The sequence below is a fragment of the Teleopsis dalmanni genome, chromosome X (assembly GCF_002237135.1).
Source record: "Teleopsis dalmanni isolate 2A chromosome X, ASM223713v2, whole genome shotgun sequence".
Taxonomy (NCBI): domain Eukaryota; kingdom Metazoa; phylum Arthropoda; class Insecta; order Diptera; family Diopsidae; genus Teleopsis; species Teleopsis dalmanni.
In genome coordinates this window covers 75703568-75710371 of record NC_051848.1, presented here as the reverse complement: position 1 = coordinate 75710371, position 6804 = coordinate 75703568, and the positions used below count along the sequence as shown (strand labels likewise).

Here is a 6804-nt window from a genome sequence, read left to right as displayed (position 1 = left end):
TACTACGCAAACCACGAATAGGCCGTCTAAAAATAACTTGATGAAGGTCCAAACTAAACGAAATTAACATAAAGAGAAATGGGTCTAAGAGAAATAACTACAGCAGCTTTGCATTGAAAATTACTTGTAGATAACCTATGCCCAGTATAGGGGCAGTGCGAAATTATATGACGCGGAATTATAATTTATTTTTTATTAATAAATTACTAATTTTGTTAACATTTTACATACATATATGTAATGTATGTTTTGATTATCTTTTAACTAGCCTTGTCTGCATTTTACATACATGTATGTGATGTGTGTTTAGATTATCTTTGGAGTAGCCTTGTTTTATCTTATTTACGGAGAAATGGATCAAAATCAATTTGAATTCTTAAGCGTTCAAATAGTGTTAATAATTTTTCGTATTTATTTTATGCTTAAATTAGCATAAATTAAATGTTCGTGCCATTTTTTGTTTGTTGCTAATTAAAGTCTAAATCCGACGAAAATTGATTGAAATTCAAATTTGCAAATATTATACAAAAACATAAACAAGCATTAGTAACACTTATTAATTAAATTTAACAAAATTAAGTTTCTTGATTGCGCACTGTGTAATGAGATGACGTATGATCCACTACAGCACATTAAGGAAACCCCCAAAACGATTAGAACGTTTATAGCAACAACAAAACAGCAGAAAAACCTTGAGATTTTTGGACCATTTCTTTCAATGCATCAGTGGGAGCCCCCAAGGAAAGTGCTTCACCTATTACTGACTCGACGCACACTCCACTAGATCAGTTTAGAGTTTCGCAACGTTGGGAATTTGATTAGCGGCCAACGCCGGCGTCTCTGCTATTGTATCAATGTCTCTCTCTTCTGGTAACAGACTTAATTACACTCAGGCAGTCCGACATGTTTCTGGCTTACGTTTTTCATTCAGTTTTTTTCCGCTACTCACAGATCTTCACCTTTGTGCTCTTAACAATGCTAAAAAATCAAAAGCAAACTGAACAAGAAAAAAGTTAAGCAAAATAAAACTCAAAATGATTAAATTGTTTAAAAACAAAGTCAGTTCAAAATAAACCAGCGGCAAGTGTGGGTCGAACTGAAGACGCTGAAAACTGAAAATCGGAAACTCGAAAACTGAAAACCGAAAACTGTAACTCGAAAACTGAAAACTGAAGATGAACATGTTTTTCGAAAACGCGAAAAAATGTTTAACTGATTAGAAAACGAAACCTCTTAATGACGGGCAAAAATTCGTAACCCGAAAAGAATAAATACACGTGCAAAAATAAAAACAGACAAATAAAAAATATAAATTTTTTTTTGATAAAAGTTTATTTCATTAATCGTAATTGCAGTGATAAAAGCGATTGTTAAGTAAATTATCTCAATCTAATCAGATAGAATTTTTCGCCTCCCGCGCCACTTAACAAGTCAATGCAAAAGTTCTCAGTTGCAAGTACACAGCAACTTTCTATACAAAACTGAACTAAATAAAAAATAAAGGACCCAAGGATTCCTGGTCAAGACACAAAGTGAGTTTTTGAAATTCAATATCCGATGCAATAATAAACCCACCATTTAAGTACAAAAGCCGATCAATAATTAATACCTGATTAGACCGTTAGAATTATTAAGATAAAGACGAATTATTGATAATCATTAATGCTTTCGAGACAAACCACTTTTCTTCGTTATTGCCATACCGTATTGCCGAAATACATTTGTAAGAAAATAACACTTCTCTGAGGTCAAAAAGCCGAAAAAAAATTCAAGAAACTGCTTAACAAATATCAGAAATGTCAGAAATAAAAATGTTGTATTGTTGATATATTTAATTTATTAAAAAGTAAATATAAATATTTTGGCAACCTCCCATTATGTGCACAAAAAGTACGTAAGCGTTTTCTATTTACTCGTTTACGTAGTTCCAAAATTTATTTAACCAAATTATTTATCTTTTGTACAAGATATTTCATAATTGTATCTTTTGTTAAACCGATTAATGACGGTACAATATCTTTCAACTCTAAAATATTTTCAAGATCTTAATGATTTTATTAATTAATCTTATGACGTTCACTAGAGGCATTTATCATATTATAACAATTTTGGTCCTTATATATACTTAAGCAAACTTCAAACTTTAAAAATTTATTTATAAATTATAATTATACATATATATTAGACATATAAATTTATTTAAAAATAAATTTGGTCTTACATCACAAGTATAATTCTTATATTAAAAAAATTTAAACAAATTATAATAAAACAAAAAATAAATACAATCAAAAATAAAAATAAGAACAAAATAAATTATAAATTATAATTACAATTATATATAACATAAATAATTTCAATTATAAATTATAATTATATATATATATAAATATATTTATAAATAAATTTAGTCTCAAAATATGAGACTATTCATTAAAAAAATTTGAACAAATTATAATAAAACAAAAACATATATAGCCTCAGAAATAAAAATAAAATGGAAATAAAAACAAAATAAATTATTAATTATAATTACAATTACATATAACAAAAATAATTTCAATTATAAATTATAATTATATATATATTGTAATGATGACAGGATCATCATCTAATAATGTAATAATGTATCGACTGGCAGGATTTCTAAAGGATAGTTATATGTGGCATATTTGCTGGAAATAACTTAAAGGCGGCTGAAGAGCTTAAAAAATACTTGAAGGCGGCTGAAGAGCTCAGATTAATACTTAATCTTTGTTATGTCGAAACCTTTCTTTTTGATGATGATGTAATAATAAATTACATTATTAGATGATGATCCTGTCATCATTACATGGCGATCCTGCAACTGACAGACCACTGGAATCCTGATAGAACTAAAAAAAAAATCAAAAACAATTAAAACGTGGAATCTTCTGATTTATTTATATGATTTATTTATAAATAAATTTAGTTTCAATATATGGGACTATTTATTAAATTAAAAAAGTTTAAATTATAATAAAACAAAAATAAATACAATCAAAAATAAAAATAAAATAAATTTTATACAAACATTTTATATATATAATAATAATTTATAATTGAAGTTATTTATATTATATGGAATTGTAATTATAATTAATAATTTATTTTCTTTTTATTTCCATTTTATTTTTATTTTTGAGGATATTTATTTTTTTGTTTTATTATAATTTGTTCACAATTTTTTAATATAATGAATAATGAATAGAAATCAAAAATTAAATAACAAAAAATATCATAAAAAGAATATAAAAATAAAAAATGAACAAAAAATTACACTATTAAAAAGAATATAGTATAAAAAAATATAATATAAAAAAATATGATATACATAAACAAATATTTTATTTTAAAAATAAAAAAACAAAATTTTAATTAAAAAGGAATTAATTAAGAAGAAAATAAAAGAGAAATAAAATCTGAAAATATAAATAAACTAATACAAATTAAATAAATAAAATAATATAGAATACCATAAAAATAATATAAAAATAATAAAATAAATATGAAATAACACTATAAAAGAGTATAATATAAAAAAAATATAACATAAAAAAAAAAAATTTAAAAAAATATAATAAAATATGAAATAAACAAATATAATAAAATAAAATTACAGTAGAAATAAAATAAAATTAAATAAATAATAAATAAAAATGAAACATAAATAAAAAGCAAAAATTAAAAAAAAATAATCAAATAAAAATAAAATTCAAATGAAATAAAAACGAATTAAAAACATTAACAATAAGATAAATGTAAAATAAATATATATTAAATATAAAAAAAAATATGAACTAAAAGTGAATTAATTAAATATAAAATAAAACGGAAATTAAATCTGAAAATATAAATAAATATTAATAAAAATGAATAAATATTAAATAAAAATGAAATAAGTAAAAATGAAAAATAAAAATGAAATAAACACTAAATAAAATGAAAATAAAATTTAAATAAAAACAAACAAAATAAAAATAAATAGATTAAAAAATAAATTGAAAGTTAAACAAATATAATTTAAAAATAAAAAATAATAAAATTTGAACGAAACATAAATTTAATAAAAATAGAATAAGAGAGAATCAAAAGTAAAAACATAAATGAAATTATATACGACGACCAAATTAATAAAAATAAAACAAATAACAATATAAATTAAATTAAATAAAAATAAAATTATTAAAAACATGATAAAAAAAATAAATATATAAAATAAATTAAAAACAAAATTATTGGTGTTATTGATATTATTAATTATTGAAATGAAACTAATATAAAATTAAATGAACAAAATAAAAATTATAAAAAACTAATGCAATAGAAATAATATAAAAATAAAATAAGAAATGAAATATAATAAACATTTAATAATATAAAGCACGAATCAAAAAAAAATATATTAAACAAATATTAAAAATAAAAAATAAGACTAAAACATAATTAAAAAATACATAGCAATAAAGTTTGAACTAATTACGAATATGATAAAAATAATAATAAAATAAATATAATAAAATGAAAATAATATTTGAAATTATGAATATAGTATAATAAACCAAAGTAAATTAAGATAATAATAGAATAAGAATAAAACAAAAATAAAATAAAATAACGCAAAAAATAATATAATAAAAATACAAAAATGCTAATAATAAAAAACAGTAATATAAAAAAATAAAAAATAATAAAAAATCAATTGAAAAAAATAAGAATTATGTAAAAATAAAGAAATGCAATAGATATAAAATAAAATAAAAAATAATGTATAATAAATATTAAATAAATATGATATATTAATCAAACAAAAAAAATAAAATAAAAATTAAAACCAAATAGCAATAAAAGTAAAGTTCAAATCAAAGAAAAACAAAATAAATATTTGAATTATACATAAATATAATTGAATTGAAATAAAAAAAAAATAAATAAAAATAAAAATAAAATAAAAATAAAATAAAATAAAATAAAAATAAAATAAAGTTAAATAAAAATGATATAACTGTAAAATTTAAATAAAATAAAAAATATAAATAAAATTTTATTAATATATGAATATAATAAACGTACGTAAAATCGTAATAATATTAAGAAAATTAAAATTAGATGAAACTAAAAATAAAATCAAAATAAAATTAAAAATAAAATTTAAATAAAATTTTTAAATGAATTATGAAAAGAAATGATTTATAATGTCATTTTATTGTGATTGTGATTAAACGCATTAAATAATAGAGCTATAAACTAAGTAAACTTAAGTTTTTTTTTCTTCTTTTCTTAATGTTAGATTAGATTTTATTACAGCAACAAAAATAAAATATATTGCTTTTTACGTCGTATTGATGTCGGTTAAATCATCTGATATTTCAACAAATTCAACATTCATATCATAACTTGGCACATGTCACTACATTCATCGTAGTGTCCTTATTTTCATATTTTTTCCACTTATTGGTGTTTTAATATATACACACACCCTACATGTATACACGCCTAGATAACATATATATGAAAATAGTGAACAGTGCGTATGAGTGATCTTTAAAAGTGAATGAAAATGTGTGAATGCTTTAATGAATGCGATGTGATGGTGTCGTGTTACTGACAGGACATCAACTCATTTGGCAAAACTCATTTAGAAATAATTGAATAAAATTCAGTAAAGAAATAAAAATGACATTATGGACGCAACTATCTGTTGTATAGAAAAATTTTTATGATTATCATATGAATATTGGCCGATTTATTTTTTTAATGTCATTTGCTACGTAATGACAAGTGAATATTTTTTCTTTAAGTGCTTCAGTTTTTTATATGCATTTTTTTAACTCCCGTAATACGATTTGTATAAAGTTCATTATAAACAATATTCCACAAACTAATTGAAATTTAATTACTTAATTAGTTAGTTAATTAATTAATTAATTAGTGTAAATGTTGATTAATTGCATCTATATTCACTAATGCCACTTAAGATTTTTCAAATTTTTTAAATTAAGTTTCTTTCTCGCTCGCATATATTATAACCTATAAGCGAATTCAAACCTAGATAACTATATAAGTCCACTCTTTTCATATATTATGATGCATTTACTACACACTATTGCACTTTTTTCACAAACGTTTATCATGAATTTAAAGCGGGACCAAAGCATGCTTTTATAGTTTAATTTTACTTTACTTTGACGAAGTATAATTCACGAGAAAATTAAATTGAAAAACTTTAAGACTTTCTCATTTCGTTATAATCTTAACGGAGTCTTGTATTCGAAATAATCCTATATATTTCGCTTTAAAGGGATGTACAACCAAGATGCCTAAAATGTGGATATATTCTTACCACGAGCTAACTCATACACTGCTACAACAACCCAACCAACGACACCAGTGTTTACCCAAAGATATATTAAATAAAATTTAGTTATAATTATATAAAAACAGAGTCCAGTTCGCTATTCTTAATTAGCTTTAAAATTAATTTTAATGTTAACTTACAAATAAATAAATATTTAGCTTTGCTTGATGAGTTCCTCATTTAGGTCAAGGTAAGAGTATTACATTTGACTCACACGATTTCCTTTTCCAGTTAATTGTGCTTTCATATTACAATATCTTTCGTTTCACTTAAAGATAATGGAGTAGAAGTTGGAGTGGTATGGATATTTCCTAGAGAGAGTTAGAGAGATCACATTCATATCTCTAATATAAAGAAAAAAATTCAATATATTTCCCTGAGATACTTCAGCATTGATTTTATTAAGATTAAAATATGTACCTGTG

General features: G+C 21.8%; 1 protein-coding gene across 1 annotated transcript in view; it reads left to right on the top strand.

Annotated features, from left to right (window-relative positions):
• Window positions 1-1039: 1039 nt before the first annotated feature.
• LOC119687869 overlaps window positions 1040-6804 on the top strand; it is a 42500-nt gene continuing 36735 nt past the window's right edge. Inside the window, exon 1 of the mRNA XM_038102395.1 lies at window positions 1040-1532. The gene's annotated coding sequence lies outside the window, so the exon portion shown is untranslated. The remainder of the gene's footprint in view (window positions 1533-6804) is intronic.